We start from the raw sequence: 21,388 nt of genomic DNA on the forward strand, positions 1-21,388 counted from the left end.
AAAATGTATATTTTCTATTGATAACACCCATGGGAAAATAGGTACTTAATTCTTTGTCTTCCTCCCCGTGTGTAGAAGGAGGTGGGGGCTTGTGTTTGAGCTGCTGTAATATGGAATAGCTGTAGTATTCTTAGTTGTCCTCAAACTGGGCAGAAAATTTACACACCTGTCTTCCTTCTTTTGCTTTAGCTAATTAAGGAAAGCTGAAGAGATAAAACAAAAGCAGACCTGAACTTCTGTCAGAACTTTCCGAAATTCAATAGTTGTTATCAAAACATTGCGTAAACATTATAAGTTCTCAGTTACAGGTTTTGTTTCAGACCCTGATTACACTTGAATTGTTTCCAAATTATCAAAACACAAATTAATACATACCTAATAAGAAAGCTCACTTCATGTTATCTACACTCTAGTCTAATCTCAAGACGTTTAAAAAACTGTGATAAATATCCCTTTGAACTGAACCTAGCCTATTTCTGAAGGATTACAGAACACTGAAGTCTATGAAAGCACTAAATACAACTGCTCTCAAATTAATTAGCCTTCCATATTTCTTGAGAAATCACAAGTGATTTCCCAAAACTTAGAGGACAACACCTTGTACATCCACATTGGCATTACTTATTTGTTATGGGAGAGTAGCAGTTGGTGGTACTTTATTGAGAGTAGACAATCTAAAAAAAAGAGGACTTACTGTCTTAATGAGGCTGGATAGAACAGAGGATTTTTTTTACACTGTCCAAAGCAGGCATCTATTAATAGAAATCAGAGCCTGGAAGATATCCTCTGGTGTAGTCATAAGCAATTCAAAAACATAATTAACAAATAGCCAATGGATGTCATTTGCGTTTTAGGCTATTAAAACCAAAAGGCTGTAGTTACAGCTATGAAGTACTTTGATAATTTGCACTTTGGGGAATACAAGATTTTCCTCAGAGTTTGAAATATGCTGGTTATTAAGTTTCAGTGGAAATTAGATTAAAACATCATCTGTATTGTCAAAAGTTAGAAATCTGTATCAGACAAAACAGATTTTAGTGTATCTTTCAGCATGGACTGAAATACTATTTTTATTCTTTTCTAATTTTAAGACTAAATCCAATCTTTGTGAGTTGTTGATAGCAAAACTGATTAATTTCAGTAGAGCAACATCAAACTAAGTGCTGAAAGAGTAAAGTTGTTAATTTAAAAATGTTCTATAAATAAAATCCCAAGAGTGAAAAAAAACCACAGTTCTGTTTAATTTATGGCATTTCTGTTCAGGAGACATAAAATTCTGTGTCAGAAGGTGAAGTATGGCTTTGAGCAAAACATTTGAGCTTATATTTTTAATGCATATTTAAGTTTTGCTAAATAGAAATAGAATTACTTGGTGCCAAAATGTTGACACATTCTAAAGCATTTTCTTTTATAGGAGGGCAAATTACAATCTACAAAAACACTTACTTTAACAATAAGAGAGCCAGAGGCAATGTCATCTTTCCCACACATTCATGAACTGATAAGTACTTCCACATTTCTTTTCACCTTTGGAGTGTTGGGTTGTTTTCTGCTAAAAATGTTAAAAATGGAACAAGCTATCACACATACAAACAAACTATTTACAAATATCTGTCAGGCAGGAGTGTTAAGACTTTATATGCATTCTGCTGGGTTTTGAACATTGGGTTAGATTTGCTATATTGGTACGATCCAAATATGAATGCTTTCTTTGGCGTATCACGATGAATTCTGATATACTTCAGCAGAGCTCAGAGTTACATATTTAAGAGAAATGTAATACAAATATTTTCATGAATTGGTATAATTTACAATGCAGGAGTATCTTTTCTGTACATCCAAGTACTCTAAAGCAGAAAAATGAATTTTGAGGTTTTATTTTTTATATTTTTCCTACATGTGTGAATATATTTATAGTATTAATAAGTTACATTTTAATTATCAGACACCAAAATATGATAATTTTGTGGCATTTTGCATACCAGTATGAGGACACCATATAGCTTCACAGGAATTTTGCTTTAATACAAAATGTTTAAATCTCTTCTAATACAACATTCATAAAATACTGTGTGACCATAACGTAATGGAAATGTAGACACCAAGAACTATTCCAGGATGTGCGAATGCTTGTGTCAACTGAACATTATTCTGTGAGCCAGTAATTAAACATTTACAGAGGGAGACAAAAGAATGTACCTTAGGCTGGGATCCTTGAAACTGTGTTTGTAGAAATACTAAGGGTACCAAACTATTCAGGAGACATTCAGTCGCGATCAAGTTAAAAACAACACTCATATTTTGATAGCAGTATTGACAATAAAATGGTGCTACTTCAAGTAACCACTGTATGGTTCCTGCCAAAGGCCTTAGAGCCGTGCACCCTTAAAAGGTTCCCTTGCTGCCAGTTGCCAGTATCAACATTTCTGAACCTATGCACCTATGTTTGCTTTACAAGCACCGTGACTCTAATCTCACTACATGGTCATGGGGCTGGACCACCCAGATTCTCACAACCCTACGGATGCATGAAGGAGAAGCAGAAACAAATATCTGAACATTTGCATGAGGAGGAGTAAACAATTTTTTCATTCCTGTTGCAGCAACCCTTCCCACGAGGATCAATCTGGTGCTAATATGAACAAGGTGGATCTGCAGAATCACTTCACAGAAGACGTTGCTGAGCATTTTTGAACTCCCAACTTGCTTGGATTATGCTGACATTGCACCTGCGTTGGATGGAATGGTTCCAGTCATTTTGAGTTTGTCCCAGTCTTCATATCAATTTAGTTCCACATTCAGAAACTCTTTTTTAAGCATAAACAGGTTTGTGTATTAGTAAAGTGCTTGCAGGCACGTATAGGAGGCGCAAAATTACGAGAAAGGTTTTGAATACTACACAATGCTTGTTCATCTTACTGGCTGCAAACAGTACAATGCACTCTTCAGAGCCTCCAAAAGAACTTATGATATAAAGCACTATAGAAATAACAATACAAAATTCTACATGTATAAGCAAGGCCCTGTTCATGTTTACTCTAGTCATTTCTGTAACAAAATTAACAGAAAGATGAAGACAGGCTGACATAAGTTGTAATAGTAATTTCAAGTTTCTTTCTCATATTAATCCAGCACACTTTAGAATTACTCAGATGACTGTCTGCTATCATTTGTGTTTTTTACCTTTTCATATTTAGAAAACACTGATGGCTCCCCTGGACTAAAAAGCTTCTTAGAACCAAACTTCAGATAGTTCTAAGGCCCCTGAAGTGAATTATTCAATTAGCTGAAGATGTATCACTCCTCAAACCAGTTTTTCTGATGTTATGAACCGTACATCAAAATGTTTTCGCAAAGGTTAGATCCTGGAGAAAATGTGCTACAAAACAGGAAGGGGGCAAAAGAAAAGAGTTCTGGGAATTTAAATGCAGATGACAGTAGTTTCAGATGGATTTAATTTGAATCTTGGCCAGATGGGATATGGCTGATGTGCAGCTGAGACTCACGATAATCTAGTTCCTGGAAGAGATGAGGATTAGGATTACCCAGGAATTTTCTGTATTTTATACGGCCATGAAATAGTCTTTTATGGGAGCCACAGCTACACTATGCAGAAGCAGTACATGAGCCACAGGCACGCTTCCCACTTCCCTTATCATCGGCACTCTTACAACATGGCTGCCTAACTATTACTTAACAGAAACATGAGAGGAGACAGTTCCCTAGTAGGTGAGAGACAGCAGAGGACTCATGCAAAAAAACCTTGGAACTTAAGGAATATGTGGGAGGAAGCCAGTATGAACAAATGATAGGTAGGGTTTTTTAGCAGGTTCAAACTAAGCTACTTGAATGATTACTACCAACAGGAAGGGATCACAAGCTGATTATCTTGGGACACAGGCCTATCAGCTGGCTGAATCAGATTAGTCATAAACTCCTCTAAGTTTTTCTTTTGAGCGCATGCTTACTTTATCGTCTAAAAGTCCATTCCTCTAAGAACTAACTCTCCCAAGCAGTATGTTAGAACCACAGCTTCCAGTGGGATGCTGAAGATACCAGTGCCTGCAGGACCATCTGGAGTTAGTGGTGCAGGCTTGAGCTACCCTTATTCTAGGCTACTCCTAGAATATAAATAGATTAATTTAGAAAACAGTGTTTGGGCATTGTGGCCTAGTTTTTCAATAAAAGCCCAAAGCAAAATCCGCACCTGCACTCAGGTAGATAAACTGCCAGCCTGTATTTTGAGTTTTGAAAAACATAGAAATGCCTGCATATATAATTACTCACCTTTCTGTTTTGCAGGATGTACTGATGTACAAAATGTTTGTAAAAATCTATCTAGTGTCCAGTGCCCTCCCACTTAATACTCCTCTGTGAGATGTGGCCATATGTACCTGACACACATATTAATGTTATCCCTTTGGGCCTGCTTCGAAATTCTGAAAGTATGACATGGGAAACACACAAGAGACTATGTAACTTGAAACAAATCTGCAAATGTTTCATATTACACACATCCTCCAATTAGCTTTCCTTCCCATGATATTCTAGAAAAAAATAACACATGTAATACAATATGTAAATTAACTTGAAAATAATTGCACGTGATAACTCATTAACAGCGAAAAGTAAGAAGGGGGAAAGTTACCGGTCAAGAATAGATGCGTAGTGCACCAATTTTCAGTGCTCTCTCTGCCTTTTCTGTGGCATCTAAACCCTACGTATTTTGGAATAGATGTTCTATTTTAAAACACTAAGTAAATATTAAACTTCTACATTCTCTATCTTATTGTTTGCATTCTTTGACACTTGGCTGCAACTTGCTGCAACTTTCTCAGATGAAGTCACTTTTTAGCAAGATAGCAGATAAATCTGAAGTAACACAAACAGACAAAACTTGTAAAGACATTTAGGAAATGTCCTTCTCATGTGCTTCTCACTGAGAGCACTTTTAGAGATCAAGTGATTCTAGCATTCTTCCAACTACAAGCAAAAAAACCACATTGCACTCTGTGGATCTGCTAAGCTTAAGTAATCAGCTTCTCTCTCTCTCTCTCATGTTTTTGTTTTCTTTTGTTTTGTTTCCCTATAGAAAGCAGGGAAACCTGTGGCAAGCATATGCTTTATGACGGACTTAAAGGCTGTACTGCTGAACTCATTACTGAGGCTCTGCCTGATTCATGCTCTTTGCCAGCCATTTTCTAAAGAGACATGGTAGCTCTGTGAAGCTTTATTTTCTTCATAAGTATATGGTTTACTTATTGGTTACTATGCTTTTATTTTATTGGCTTAGCGAGGTCGTGATTCAAAGTCATGATCAAATGGATGTTTGCTTTTTTCATTATTGGTAAGACATTAATTCTTTCAGTTAATGTTTTGTGGGAAAAGAAAAAAAGAAAATGTGTGAACTATGAAGGTAAGGAAAACCACGTATTGCATTGATTTGGGGATATCCCTGGGACTTCCATATATGCATCCAGGATTCCCTTAAATATGCACTGCATTTAGTGCACAAGATGTTGATAGTGTTTTGTAATTGTCATCACTACAATTTTGAGGTAGAAAGCTAAACCTGGAAACCAGGAAAAATATATATAAAAAAAGAAAGGAACAGCAGATTGTGATCAAGTAGGTGTTGTTTCTAGATTTACTACTGTCTTTGAGGGTGACCTCAAATAATCATTTATGTCAAAGCTTTTAAAAGCATCCTCTGATTCTGCAAAGTCAATAAAAGGTATATAGGGATTGACTTCTTATGATGAGAATCTAGGATACTGTACACTTCAGAAAGAGTATCATAATTCAGTATGGGAAAATTTAAATGCTATTTAAATTTAAAATTAAAATCCCCAATAAGCTCCGGTATTAAACAGAGTTTTGAAAAAATAAAATAAAAAAATCTTCTAATCCCCATTTTAGCTCTCTTGCCAATACATGCAAAATCGTCCTAAAACAGACCATAAATAAAAATTATGAAGTCAATTAGTGTGTTCTGAACATCTTCTGGATAACAATGGAATTAATGGCAAATATCTTTAAGGAACATTGTTTAGTCACAATATTTTTTGAGAGATCACAAAAGCTATTCACTTACAGACTGATTTATTTTAATTGCTGCATAACACCAATAATACAATAGTATGCTTATGAATGACGTTTACTGTCCAATAATTAACTTCAGAAAAAATGAGGTGATAATTCAATTACTACACAAAAGTTCATTTTTTGATAGGTTTTATTGTATTAAGTACATCTTGTCTTTTGCATTAAGGCAAGAGCAATAATATCAAGAAACCATATAGGCATAGTTGAGTTCAGTTAACATTTTTCCTGTCTATATAGCAATACTGTGCATGTTTGTATGAATATTATAAAAAATATAAATATACCACTGATGCAAGTCATTTCTCTGAACTTCCAAAACATTTGCTACTACTGAGTTCTAACCACATACTTGAACATTAAGCTACTATAAATTTTACAACCTGCAGTTTGAAAACATCGCCTCTTCTGTAATCCAGCAAACCAGTGTGCTAAATTTTGTAAGTGATTCAGTCTACCAAACAATACCAATGAAAAATAAAGTGTCTTCCTCTGTTAGTGTAAATTGCCAACAATCAGTAACAAATTTTCCTCCTCCATATGAATGCCATTAATATCTTCCAGGGAATAAAAAACATGGCTTCCTTTTTTTTCTCTATTCTTCACAAATATTTATAAATTATTCTCATATCTGATTGCTTTGTGTTTGTCTGCAAGAACTTTATGGCATCAACAATTAGAAAGACATCTAATCTTTTCTCACTTGGAAGTAAGAGAGAAGAATAACTTAAGCTTCTGTTAACAGTCTCTAGGGTGGGATTTATTACCCCTAACTTTAGCCATCTAAATTTAAACATCAATTTTAAATTGTTTAATCTCATACAATGAGAATGGAGAAAGAGATTTACCTCTATGGTATGATTCATGCCACCTTATGGTAGAAATCTAAGATAGGTGGTAAGTGCTTTTCTTTCCACTTGGAGAAGGAATATAGATGATGAATTTATACAAGACACCTAACTTTCAAACAGGTAATATTATTTGAAAGAAATCCAAACGAATTTCTTTCAAAGAAACGTACTCCAGAACAGGAAAGGCACAGAAAAAATTAGCAAGAAATCCAGGAAAATTATTATTACCTGATTATTAGACTACAAAACTAAAGCAATAAAATATACAAATAAATAAATAAATAAATAAATAAAATTCTGAAACTGTCCTTGAGAAAAGAAGAAATAGTAAAATTCCTTTCCAGCTTTCTCTAATAAATGCCCTAGTTTCAATGTCTAACAGTGAAATGTTTTAAGGAACCATGATTCATCATCACTATGATTGCATTACTGTATTTCATATCCTTAAGCTTAGTTTGAGTTTTACACCTATTCAGTCAGTGGCTAGAGACACGATTTAGTCAATTGCTATCAACCATCTGCCTTGGACTTCTGGCCTGCGTGGAAAAGGAACCATGCAGGAACAGTATTCAGATAAGGCTAAAAAATTCTGCATTGCCTGGAAAAGGAGCCAAGTCAGGTGTTGAAGGGCAACAGGACTGACACTGAAGCTCAGTGCTAGAACTAAAGGAGAAAAAAGGATGCAGTGATACTGCCTCAGTTCACTTTTTGAGATAAACATTCATAAAATCTACAAAGCTGGTACCTCTGGAACAGAAGTGGTGGAGATAACAGTAAAAGCAATTTTTGCTTTGAAAAAAATAAAATTAGCTTGTCTCACTTCTTCTATATATTCTCAGTTCCTAACTTCAGAGGCATTCCAAAGAGGCTTTTGGATGTAGACAGACTCCCCATGGTATCTTCTGCTTGTTTCCTGCCTGTGACTTTTTCTAGGATCCTGGCTTGTACTCTGCTATCCTCCTACAGTTCCTTATGGCACTGTCTTAGTGCTATCCAAAAATACATGTGCTCCATAAAGAAGCTGCCTATTTGCTTGGAACTGATATTGGCATCCTGAGTCTTATTAGATTGTACCTTCAATTCATTAAATTTCCTTCCAGAACAATACTTTTCTAATGTAACAATCCAGTTTCAATGAGTCATTTGGCTAGATGCTTCAACCCAAACCGTGCCAAATTACAGGGTGCCGCTAGAACTAAATCTCTACGTAACCTGTGTGTTTTTTCCCTCCATCTATGAATTGTTACACATGGACACTCATTTGCCCAGTGAAACTACAATAAAATTACTTCACAGCTATGCAAAGGGTGTGAACATACTCAGGGCTACATAGCATATTCAAATTCATAGTCCTGGTGCTTGTGTGTAGTTTGTACTAGACCGCACTTCCTATTGCCAATGTTTTATAAAGTACAACACTGTTGACCAAGGATGCACAGATATTGAATTTGGACATATAGAAGAGTTTTAAGCTTTTTGTTTTTTCTTAAGTTTCACACACTGTTCTCCTTTTTGCCTCAGTATTATGTATGCATACAAGCACACTAATACCTTTATTACATAACTGTTCAGAAATGCTCCTGCTTCACGGGAAAGATGCATCTCATTCACACACCTTATGCAAACAAGATGCGAATTGTTACACAAGTGAAGACACGCAACTTGAAGTTTGGAAAGGCTATTGAGGTGAAGTTGGCATGGCCCTTCCCCGGGCCAAAGAGTGAAACCCTCCCTTTGGCTTGTTTTTCTGTTTCTAACTGACAAGACATTGCTACTTCATCACTTGTGGGGAAGAGCTGCACCATGAGAAACAGCACCCAGAGCAGGTTCAAGGTTGTGTCGAACACTACCACACATACTTTTGGGTAAGGGGATTCAATGCTGACTGGATAGTTTGTAAAGAGCTGACCCAAATGACGTTACTCATAAGAATACACATATGGGTTAACTTACAGTCCTGTGAACCTTCATGCTTGCCCTCACCTTTGCCCCAGTCTGAATACAGCTGTAGAAAAGCAAGCTGTTCTGCAAGCAATGGAATGAATGAACTGTGGCTGATGCTTGTTTTTCATTTTTAAAAAGATATGTATTCTTTCAGCTGGAAACTTCACACAGCTGGGGCATATAAGCAGTTTGTCTCAGGTGCAGATTTGCAGAATAAATTACATTTATTTATTTATTTATTTATTTATTTATCCCCCCCCCCCAGCTGGAGTTTTTCTCCTTTAAACAGCCTATTCACAAAGCCTTTGAGAAATTAGTGATTCAAAGACCTCTGCTTAATGCTACATTTGTGCTGAAGGTATTGGGGTGGAGAGAGAGGCAGAGGCAGAGAATGTGATCATGTTTTGACAAGAGGCTGGACTGTGGTAATTCCAGAAACTCATTTTTATTTAATACCTAAATGACAGAAACCGAAAACAAATTGTATTCTCAGATTTTCAGGCACAGAAAGGCTTTAATCTTTAATTTGAGTCAAAAAGCATTATTCTCTAGAAGAGCACTAACTGAATAAACACTGTCACAGGCATCACTAGACTTGTAAACTATGAAAATTATCTCAGGCTAGAATCTTAGCAATTAACATCTATGCAGCTTTCTTTACCAGAAAGCTGCATACATTCATTATTCTAAGGAAGTTTTTATTTGCAGCAGAAGACATGTTATAAAGCTGCAACTTGAATTAAATCACCTTTACATTAATTTCAGTGAATGAAATTAATTCCTCTTTTCTTGAAAGAAAAGAGGAAGTATACTGAAGTAAGAGTGGAGAATAAACAGAGCAGGTAAGATGCTGACAGATGCATTTCCCTATTCCTTCACTGTTCCCCCTCCCCCTTTCTATCTCTGGTGCTTTTCCTGTAACGCTCCTTACTGCAGGGCAGTTTAGGAGTGTTTTGGCAGGGAACAGTCTGCTTATTCTCCCTGGAGACTGCGCAGAGATCATAAATCTTCCCTGGAGTTCTTAACCCTTATATGTAACTGACAGCTTTAATCTTCTAGGTTACTAAATTTGAGGAAGAAGTAGTGCCAGCATGTAGGAAAAAGGCACACGTATTCATATCAATGGGTAGCCAGCCACGCGCTTTTACATATAGTTACTTAATGCACTTTGGGAGCAGAAGTCTGTTACGCACTTTGCATGGGATGTGTCTGTTTAAGACACACTAGTATTGCAACTAAAACTGGTGATAGAAATAGGTCATCAAACTTGCTTTTGTTATGGAATTTCTTGTTCTGATTGCATTACTTACTTCCACCCGCTTTTCCCTATATTCTATTATAGTCCTTCCCCTCTATCCTCCCTTCCCTCTTAGTCTTGGCCCAACTGGCACCACTGTTAGGCCTTCTACTGTTCGAGTTAAGAGGGAGCCAGGTCCTCATAATAATTATTACAGCAAAGTGATATATGAATGTTTATTTTATTTTATGTTTATTTTTTTCAGAAAAAGGGCGATGACAGACCTCTTAAGCCAATCAAGTCAATTATTTAGACAATAAGAACATTATGTCCGACCCTTTTTCCAGCTGGCCAAATAAACTATATGAGAGAAAACCTACCGTTACTAACCTTACCTCTAACATATTTTCCAGTAATATTTCTATTTTACACAGCACTGTTCCACACATAGTTCAAAGCATTTTAAAGCATGAGCAAACATCCTGCACATAAAACAGAGAAAATAAGTTACATATTTCAAGTGACATATAATCTTATTGCTACAGCTAGGGAAAGATTGATGTCTCATGTCTTTTGTCGCACCAGTCCAAAGCTACAAGAATCATTTCTGAAAGATACCGGAATGCTGACGTACAATGCTTGGGGTTTTTCCACTGTTTTAGCATGCTTGGCATTAGTGTTAGACTGACTGCATGATTCTGAAGATGACAGAACATTGTCTTTTTTTGGTTTACAGGGTTTTTTCTTCTCTTTTACATAAGGATTGCTTTCACAGCACCGATTGCTTAAGGCAAGTGCTATCTAAATGTGTTTGACTGTATGCAGTCATCAGAGGCATGTTTGGCAACTTTCTGTCAGAATCCAATAAATATACAGCAATTAAAAGAGAGATTATGAGAATCTAGTAGGCGGGCAAACAAGTTTCCAAAAAGGGCAATTACCACATAAAGTATTTGCCAGCATAATTTTTAAAAGAATCCAGCAGTTATAAACTGCTGTGATGCTCTACTGTTTGTTAGACATGATAAAAGCCCCTTTTATTCTGAGTTCAGAACTGGAAACGTGAAAATTTATAGTGGTGATAAGGCAGACTATCAGGTGTATCCCAATATTCCCCTTCAACACATTCTGAATTATCAACAAAACAAATCCATACATCATGACATTTAAACTTAGCTCAAAATCCTGCAGTGACAAGCTAGACTGGATATGGTAGTTCCCAGTTAGAGGGCAGTAAGTGGTACTGTTATACAGCTTGCCCTCTTAGGTGCTATACAGATCAGGTAACAATCAGACAATTACACGTGGAGGGCTTATCCATGATGTGCACAGGGGAAACATGCAAATAAGGTCTCTCTTCATGATTTTACAAAAATAGACCAGAAGTTGGTCTACAGAAACTTTCCAAAGAACAGTAAAAAGGTAATGGATCATAGTGTTCTCCAGCTTTGGTCTAAAAAACCTAAATGACGCCTTTTTAGTGTCATGCAACATCTGGTACAGCTGTAGGTCATTTATACTGAATGTCTGTTGAGTTCCCAGAGTTCATTAAGCCTGATTCTGTGTAACTCTACCCACTTCTGTGGGAAGTCACTGATGGGAAATTGCCATGCAGGTCCAATTGTATCTCCATGACAGCTCTTAGATGTATGAAGTACTTTTGAGAATATTTCATTTGTACTCTTAAAACAACTTAAAACAGAAGTTGAATTCCAGTCTACAGAAACATGTAATGTACCATGCACCAGAATAGCAGTCATGACCTTTGAGTTTCTTAGTATTACCAGTAATATATATATTTTTAGGAAGGTGCATCCATCTGCTTTCAGGATTTAAAGCTAGTACTAGAAAAACAGTAGAAAATGGTGTATTATTTACTATGTGTAATTAAGTTCTTGTAAATGAAAACATCAGAACGTCAAACTAACTTTTCAGAAAATGGATAGGATATTTATGATATATATGTAGTTTAGAAAGGACAGTCTTTTCCAGGTTACATGTGGGAGGTTTTGGATGTTATCCAGGATGACTCAGTTTGTCTGGCTTTTCTGAGTCTGTGACAACCAAAGTGACGTAAACATGAATTACAATCATAACATGCCAGTGCTGCTTTTTAAGGTCTCCACTGTGCCTTACAGCATTTATTCTCCTTTTAACAGTACAAGTGGCCTTAAGACACTATTTCTCACTTTACCAAACAGCTTACTGCTGTAAGTCTAAAGCCAGCAAGCTCTTCTATACATTGACAAAAGCAATACAAGCAAATACATCAATCCTATTTCTTGTCCTAGAATACAAGCACCCCAGTTCATTGAGCTTTTTGAAGGTTCATACATTGTTGTGAGCTCTTGAAGACCTTTTATTTCCAAAACTCTTTGGTAAATTCTTGTCCATACATGTAACCAAAATGAGAGAGCAAAAAGCATGAGAAGTATTCCAACCCACATACACTGCTTAAGTTGCTCCAGGAAAAAAAACTAGAGCAAAGTAAGACTATTGCTTCTGGCTCTCAAGACTGACCACAGGAAATTCTGTGAACAAAACTGTTAGTCCACGATATTAATATTTCCAGTTTCTATAACTCGGTGCTGTTAGATTCTTTTTCCATAAACTGTTCTTAGGCTTCTGCACCATGAGACATCTGACACTGGCACTGACATCACAGAGTAGCTGTCTCTTTAACATCATAATTATTCTGTCTGAACAATGACCATGATAAAGTGAATGCCTTCATCTCACTTCATTGAATAATTTGGAATTTAGTTCCTGAAAATTAAAATGTAAACACAGATTTTTTTAAAAAACAAACAAGCAAACAAACAAAACAAAACAAAAAATAGTTAACTATAGTTAACTACTCAGTTTCCACTCAGTCTTTTAAGGTATTACTAAAATCCCTGACAAAGAGGCTTAGGTTGAAAACTGGGTTCCTTTGTAATTATTGTAAGTCCCACAAATTATATGGCCAATGGAAATGGTCCATCTAAGGGAACTAAACTACGAATCTCAGGGAGTGAAAATGTAAAGCTATTACATTACTTTCTGAAGCAGTACGTCCACATCCCAGTTGCAACAAACCAATCTTATCCTTGTTGATGTCAGCAATGTTTCAGGTCTGTGCTATAACAAACACTTACATGGAACTGAGGTGCCCTTTAAAACACAAAATTCAACCTCACCCTTCCTCCCTCACCGTTCAAGGATAGGCCTTTTGTTTCGGGCAGGGACTTTGCTGGGGTACTCCCTAGATTGGAAGGAAACTGCAGTTTGTTTTTGGAACTTTTGCCTTGAAATTTCTCTGTCCTTCCCCAGCTCCCTTTCCTCCTTCTCAGTTCTGTGCTTTTAATGAAGTAAGTTCAAAAGGCTGGTGGCTGACAGTTTCTGAAACAGGTGGCTTGTAAGATAAAGGCCTGACACTTTTTTTTTTCCTGTTCTGGTATGCCTTATATCAGCAGTTAGTAGCATGCCTCAAGTCAGATATGCAACTGCTTTTAATATTTGAGATTAAAAAATTCTGTGATGATCTTTTTTATATAAGGACTTCAAAGGAATGTACAAGAAACATGTAACTGTTCAGCACATGTGAAATGTGAGTGTAAGACATCAGATGGGATTATCATTAAGTTCATTGAGATGTTAACAGAGAAAGGTTTTATATCTTTTCAACACCCTGCATATACTGAACATCAGGAACCCAGTTCCCCATAAGTTAGAGAAAAATATTTTTAACTGTATGTCCAACTCAACCTCCAAATAATGTCAAGTAAAACACATGTTTCTACTGCTGTGAAGCTCTGTAGGATGCCATAGAAATGATAGTCTTCAGAGACGAATTTGAAACACACACACAGAGTAAAAATGGTACATTAACTTGCAGAGTATCTGATGGTTACTTTACTACACCCACAGCAGGGGGAAGGAGGAGCTGGCTGCGGTAGGCTGCTGCTCAGCTCTGCAGAAGCCTGTGATTCAGGAGCCTGTGCACCAAGAAAAGGGACACTGGAGGAGAGTGCAGAAATTTGTAGGGCAGTGCACTGTCATCCAAATCCACTGCCACAATAAATTATGTAGCATTCTTTTTTGTAGCCAAGTATACATCAAATAGGCCAGTGGGTGATTCGTGTCACAAGTCAGGAGTACTTCCCAACTGGTATCTAACTAGCAATTTCATCTTTACTTCAACAAGATTTTTTCATACTTACAGAATAAAAATTTAGAAGAAAAGCATTGAAAACAGGAATAAAAACAGAAGAGTTAAGACTTAGAAGAGGGAGGAATTGAAAAACAAGACCAAGGAACTCAATAGAACAAAATAAAGTATGGTGTTATGCTAACATACTGTGGCTCTGGAGCATCCCAGACACAGTGGGACTCCAGATTAACAGCCCATTCAATAGGTGCCCCTGCCAGTGTTATCACCTTGTTCAGAGATGTCACTGAAGAGACCTCCATTTTGGAAATGAGGGCAATGTTTTGTAAATGAAGCCAATACAGCTTGAGTGTCTTGAGATCCTGTGCATATATATATTATAGTACAATGTATATTATAGTACAGCTCATGGGAATTTTTTATTTTTTATTTTTTTGTAAAAGAATTTTCTGATTTTCATTCCAGAACACTGTGCTTATTTTCATACAAATTAAGTTTTCTCATTTTTCCTTTCTGCTTGCAACTGAGTGTAGCAGAATAGGTAACTCCCAAGCTATAAAAATATGAAAATTGGAGGAAAAAATCAAAGTAACCTATTTTTCTTTTCAAAATGTTCTTCACTCTGGAAAAAATACAAATGGAAACAAGAAAAAAAAAAAAAAAGCCCTAAATACATCAATAAGACAAAGCCCTGCATTGTCTTCAGTGGGGGAGAAAGAACAATGGGATGGGACAGATGAAAACGGAAGGAAAATATACATAAAAACTCATTTTGAGTTTATTTTCAAAAATATCCCACTGTCAATAAAAACAAAAAAAGTTTTTGTCAAACTATCTGATTTCTGTAAAACTACCAAAATCATACTTCCTTATTTTCCTCCTTCCTATTTTTGATCATCTTTCCTGTCTATTTATCACAGTGGCACATACTCTACAAGTGCACAAAACCCCATCCTGTTACATCAATTTCATAATACTTCAAAGAGAGGTTAGATGTCAGCTGTGAATCAGGACCTTCAGGGATGTTCTTCTCTCCCTTCCTGAACACTAGCAGGACAGCTTGATTCATAAGGGACTGTATATTAATTGCAAGTGACTGGCTGCCCGGGTGTACCTCACTCAGATGCATGCCATCTATTATGTCCTTTGTAATGAAACTCACAGTGCTGATACTTAGAAAGTTAATATGGCCATGCAATGAAGCCATTGATTCCCATCCAAGAACCTCATCAACCAGACACATTCTCTTCAACTGTGTGGTCTCATGAATTAATTAATGCAATTCAAGACTCTTGTGAGTTGAAAGTGTTCTGAAGCCAAACACTTTCAACTATTACAGATGATTAGCGGTACTGATCTAGGGCATGTTTAACCCAGCGCTTCGTTGCTGAAAGTAAATGCCACTTTTAATCATTTCCTGTACTGGGGGTCAAGAAGAATAACACATTTCCTTTTCTGAGTCCAGGGTATCCTAATTTAAAAAGCACAATGCCTTGTAGTCCTGAGAGTTGAAAACATAATAAAACATGAAGCCACGTCTCTTGTGAATCATGGATTCTATTTACATTGCTGTCTTAATTTTGTGGGAAATTCAAGTTGCCAGAGTAACTTTCTCCTTAAATGGGCAGAAGGCCAAACAGAACCTAAGGGATTTTCACTTCTTCTATTTTTTTATATTTTTACCAGCTGCACAGATTTGCCTAGTTTACCTTGTATGAGAAATGAAACTGTCATGCTCCAGTCAACCTACTGCAGTAATATGGGAGTTAACTGCTAATGCATATTGCAGAACTCATACGGCACTATTGTTACTAAAATAAGCTTCTAAACCTGCCATCTATGGTTTTGGGAATTCTTCCAAAAAGCATAGATAAGCATCTTTTAATTAGTTATCTGTCAAACAGCTTAATTTATTTGACAGACATTGCTGACAAGAGAAGGTCTGTAACAGCCCCATAACATAGTGATGATGCAGTCTGGTCTTATGTGTGTGTTATCACATTGGCAAAGTCTGAACAGATATCGTTATATATTGACAGAAAGGTGCAATAAAAAAATAATTAAACTAATTTGTACTATATGAGTACCTTAAGATAATGAGCTGCTGGCTATATAACAATTAGATATCACATTTTGCTATGACTTTTTATTTTCTCTTCATGATTCTGCTAGTTATTCTCTTGCTTTGTCTCGTCTCAGGTTAGACCACAACTTTTCCATGTACCAACAGTCCTGAAGAAGTCCTCATTTACTACTGCAACGTTAAAAATTACAATAAACAACAATGATTCAAGTAGCTGTATTTGTGCTTTATCTTACCACCTCCCAATCCACTACTAACTACCTTTAAGCTGCACAGAGTTGTGGGGATGATCAGCTGGTTTATACAGCTTTCTGGCTTTTAAATAAAAATGGAAAAACAGAATGTGCTCTGGATTTAAAGGTGGAAAGAGAATCCTGGCACCTGTAGCACTTGTGACTGAAACACTAATATAAATGGAAATTCTCCAATTTCAAAGGAGCTACCTACTCAGTAGGTATTATGAATGACCAGCTTAAAAGGTACACGTTTTGGACCAAATGGACCTGAAAATCAGAGATTTGGGCTTGATTTGGCTAACAGGTTTTAGCCTGGTAAGAATTCAGAGGATGAAGAAACCTCTGTTGAAGAGAAATTTTAACATTAACTGACACTTAAAACGAAAGCTGTATCTACTTTGCTCAATCATGTAGCCTGAATGTTCACATGGTGGTAAGAACATCTTGGCATGGCTGAACTCTTGAACGCATTTGCTGATAAGCCAAATCTTTTTTTTTTTTTTTTCCTTTCTCCTTCTCATTTATTAAATTATGAAGTAACAGACCTCTTGTTTCACCTACATAACTGAAAGAACAGTGTAATCCATGACATCAGTTTTAGGAGCAAAATTCTGAAATTGACTTAGGTATTTCAGAGACCAAGACTTTGGCTCCATACAAATGTATTACACACAGACAAACATAGAAATATAAATAAAACCACCATTTTCAGTGTTTGGGAATCATATGTCACAAAAGTAGGTGTGCATTCTAAAGTAAGTGTATTCAAAGTAAATTATTAAAATAATATGCATTGCTGTATTTTCACATACTTTTCAACAATGAAAAACTTGCCAAACATCATGACTATAAATTCTATCCAAAGCTAAAAATTCCAAGACCTGACATGACACTAGCAAATTATTCAACAGCTAAATTGCTAGTATCATAGATTTATTTTAGCCTTTCAAGCTGTAAGAAATAAAGAAAACTTCTGTACAACATAATGCATGTAATCACACATGAATAACGAATAAAGCATGAAAAACTCCAGGTAAAAAATGTCTCTTCATATTCATGCCAACTGAATGTCATCTTGAATAATTAGATTTTATTCTTGCCTCTTTTATTAAAATGGCATGTGATACTGGCCAAGTCACATCTTTCCGAAACAGATAGTATGCATTTCTTTTATTCTGGGAGCTAAATTTAAACATGTAGAGTCTGATATGCAGCAGAGTTGAGCAATGACTTTTGTAATTGAAGTCAAGAGTTTGACTTTTCAAAGATGCTAAACATACTAATCATTCAGTAAAACAAGTTTAGCTACATACTAAACATTCAGAAAAAAAAAAAAAAAAAAACATTTTAAGTTTCATAAAGCTGTAAATTCTGAAATAATTTTAGTTTTAATGCTTCCTCCTGTTCCCTACCATTCCACATTCAATTAAGAAAATTGCCAAGTAATTTCACAGGATGTTATTAAGCCAACATTTCTAAACAATCAAGAGGCAGGTCATTAATAGCAATTAATGAAATTATCATATTAAAAACTCACAAGAGCAATTAGCACCTTGGAAGGTGATGAAATCACTTTAAAAGAAATTTTAAAATAATGAGGCTACTAGAGGAAACTCTAGGAGGAAATTAATCGTTCTCTATGCACCATATCATTTCAATTATAGACAGTAAATAATGCACAAGGGTATGAGGTCTCACACCAAATGACAGCATAACAATACTAGCTTGCTATTCATTTTTTGATCATCATCCATCTTGTGAACTATAAAAGAAGATACTGAGCTGATCTGATATGAAAATAATCCAAGTACTTATTTTCAATGAGTAATATTTCTAAGGGGACTCAGGCTGTCTCAAGTTATATAGGTTATATACCTCAAATACTTTTCTGAAGTTTTGGAAAGAGTGCAACTAAGTACAGAGAATTAATTAGGTCATTTTCTGCTTCTTTTGCTAAATCATGATCTTGGATGACAACACAATGGAAGACAGTTATTCTGTCACAACCAAAGAAAGAGATATTCATAGACAAGAGCAGCTCTGGATTTAAATGTGCATGTAAGCCAAGCAGCAAATAAACACTTAGTAATTTAATCTAAGGAGACCTGTGCTGTAAAAAATAAAAATGTCATTACTCATTTTTCTTAGTATATTAAGCATGTATTGTTCTTTAAAGCCTGGTCTGCCCTTTGTGCTGATGGCTTTTACTGCTGATGTGTGTACGTGAGAATTACAATAAAAATGTTACAGGTACCCTGGGAAAAAGACTTCTGTGAGATGTGATTGACATGCTGTTCTTTTTCCGAATATATCTCAATCTGTGTGAACAAACTGTGAGCAGTCTGTTCAGTCAGGCAGTCTTCCTCCATTCCTCACTGTAAAGGAATGGTCAGGGAATCACCAACTATTCAGAGAGCTTGTCTTGTAGAGAGTAATGGTCTAGAGCTGTAGATATACATGTATGTACTCTCCTGGGGCTAAGAGAGAGATGTTTCTCCACTGACCTAGTTGAACAGATTTATAATCCATGGAGCTATAAACTTACCTGATACATTGGAAGTAAAGATGTCAGACTGGATCTAACCGTTGTTAAAGGACCAACTATTAAAGCACATTACAACAGTTTAAATGAAAATGATCCAGACCCCTTCTATTTTCCAAATCCCAAAAAAGGTATTAAAAGTAAGCATGCAAGCTTTGAAAGGTACTCAATGCAAGCTCCTCTACAAGAGGAAACCAACTGACTTTACCAAACTGAAATACCTACCTTACTATTGCTGCACCAGTAAACCTTGGAAGTATGAAAAAATGTCTTTTGTTTGTTTTAGTGAATTCTACTATCTGGAAAATGTGGTCCCATATCTTGTATAAGCAAGTCCTTTGTCCCAGTGTTCTCGTTCCTGTCATTTGTCTAGAAAAACAAAAATCTTACCCTAGCAATTATTCTTTCATTTTGCTCATTTATTAGCAAATTGTGCATCATCAAAGGTGTTCTCAGTATTTCCCTTATGTTCAGCTTACCTGGCAAGGTTTTGGCAGCAGAGGGGCTGTAGTGGTGGCCTCTGTGAGCAGCACCCAGCAGCCGCCTCATGTCAGAGCAGAGCCAGCTCCAGATGGCTCCAAAAGGGTCCTACTGCCGGCCAGAGCAGAGCCAGTAAGTGGTGGTGTTTGCACCTCGGTGAGAGCAGATTTAAGAAAGGGAGAAACTGCTGTGCAACAGCAGCTGGGAGAGAGGATTGTGAAAGTGTGAGAGAAGCAGCCCTGCAGCCCCCAGGTGAGTGCCGCAGGAGGGCAGGAGGTGCTGCAGGCAGGCAGGCAGCAGCAGTTCCCCTGCGGGCTGTGCAGGGAGAGGCCCCTGGTGGAGCAGGCTGTCCCCCTGCAGCCCATGGGTCCCCCATGGAGCAGATCTCCACGCTGCAGCCCCCCCATGGGTGGAGGAGCCCCCGCTGGAGCAGGTGGATGTGGCCTGGAGGAGGCTGCGGCCCATGGAGAGCCCCCGCAGGAGCAGGCCCTGGGCCGGAGCTGCAGCCCGTGGAGAGGAGCCCCCACAGGAGCAGGGGGTCTGGGGGGAGCTGCCCCCACCCGTGGGGGACCCGTGCTGGAGCAGTTTGCTCCTGGGGGATGGATGGATGGACCCCGTGGGACGGAGCCGTGTGGGAGCAGTGCTTGAAGAGCTTCTGCCTGTGGGCAGCCCCCGCGGGCTCAGTTGGGGAAGGACAGCATCCTGTGGGAGGGACCCCATGGGGAGCAGGAGCAGAGAGGGACTGTGAGGGAGCAGCAGAGACGAAGACTCAGAGACTGAGGCCTCTAGACCTCTTTGTATCTTTTGGTGCCTCTAGGACACGAAAGAGACAGAGAGAGTTCCGACTGCAGGAAGACATCCATCTCATACACTGCCACATGTGAATGGCAAATCATCCCAAAAGAATGTACCGGATGATGCTATTGACAGCTTCTTTCCCTCAGATAGAAAACCATTTCTTTGAAATATCTAAGTTTAAACTATGTTACTTAGTGGTTGCTGCCCTGATGCCTTCCTTAGAGCAAGTAGAATAGTTATTAAGTTGTGTTTTGTCTAGTCCTCAAACGTTCTTCTACTTAGTTCACTCTTTTAACTCTCCATGTTTGCCGCATTTTTATTTTTATCTTGCTGCAGCAAGATAAAACCTAGAAAGAAGTAAATATTTTTTCCACGAATCTTTTGGATTTCTCCTTGTGTGTAACACTGTACTTACTCTGCTTAGCATATGAAAATGCACTCTGTATAGCATATAAAAAGGTCCTGAAGCAGCTTTCAGAAACCTTTTTCTGTGCAGTGGTATTGATATTTTCAAAGAATTTCAGAAGCAGAGCAATTACTTCTTCAAGTTCTATTCAGTGTCAGCATCCAGGATTTGTTAATGTACGAAATAAAGCCAAATAATTTCTCTCCCTTGCCTGTTTTACCCGTTGGTGCCTAGCACTAAAAATTTAAGACAAAGCTGGTATGCAGCTAAGAAGGAAGTTGGGAATTTGTGGTCTGTAACTCCTATTGATATATTTCCCCTTCCTTTCTCCATCTGAAATGAAAAAATGAATCTGGACATTTTTTTCAGATGTCTGTGAGACAGCTATTTTTTCCTGAGATACCTGACTCATTTCCTATCTTCCCGTAAATAATTTTACCCAAGAATTTGTCATCCAATATTCTCCCTTACAACAAATCTTTGGCCTGTTTACCTTCAGAAATATTGCAATATGTTAGGAGTTAAGACTAAAGAGATAATTAATATTCAGAGATTCTTT

At 37.2% G+C, this 21,388-nt stretch overlaps 1 long non-coding RNA gene across 1 annotated transcript in view; it reads right to left on the reverse strand.

Annotated features, from left to right (window-relative positions):
* The window catches only part of LOC119714398 (uncharacterized), a 38,318-nt gene extending 17,748 nt beyond the window's left edge, over window positions 1-20,570 (reverse strand). Inside the window, exons 1-3 of the long non-coding RNA XR_005261567.2 lie at window positions 19,625-20,570; window positions 19,371-19,514; window positions 1,447-2,729 (exon numbers count right to left, since the gene is read on the reverse strand). This is a non-coding gene — a long non-coding RNA (uncharacterized lncRNA). The remainder of the gene's footprint in view (window positions 1-1,446; window positions 2,730-19,370; window positions 19,515-19,624) is intronic.
* Window positions 20,571-21,388: the final 818 nt, after the last annotated feature.

The sequence above is a fragment of the Anas platyrhynchos genome, chromosome Z, assembly GCF_047663525.1.
Source record: "Anas platyrhynchos isolate ZD024472 breed Pekin duck chromosome Z, IASCAAS_PekinDuck_T2T, whole genome shotgun sequence".
NCBI lineage: Eukaryota > Metazoa > Chordata > Aves > Anseriformes > Anatidae > Anas > Anas platyrhynchos.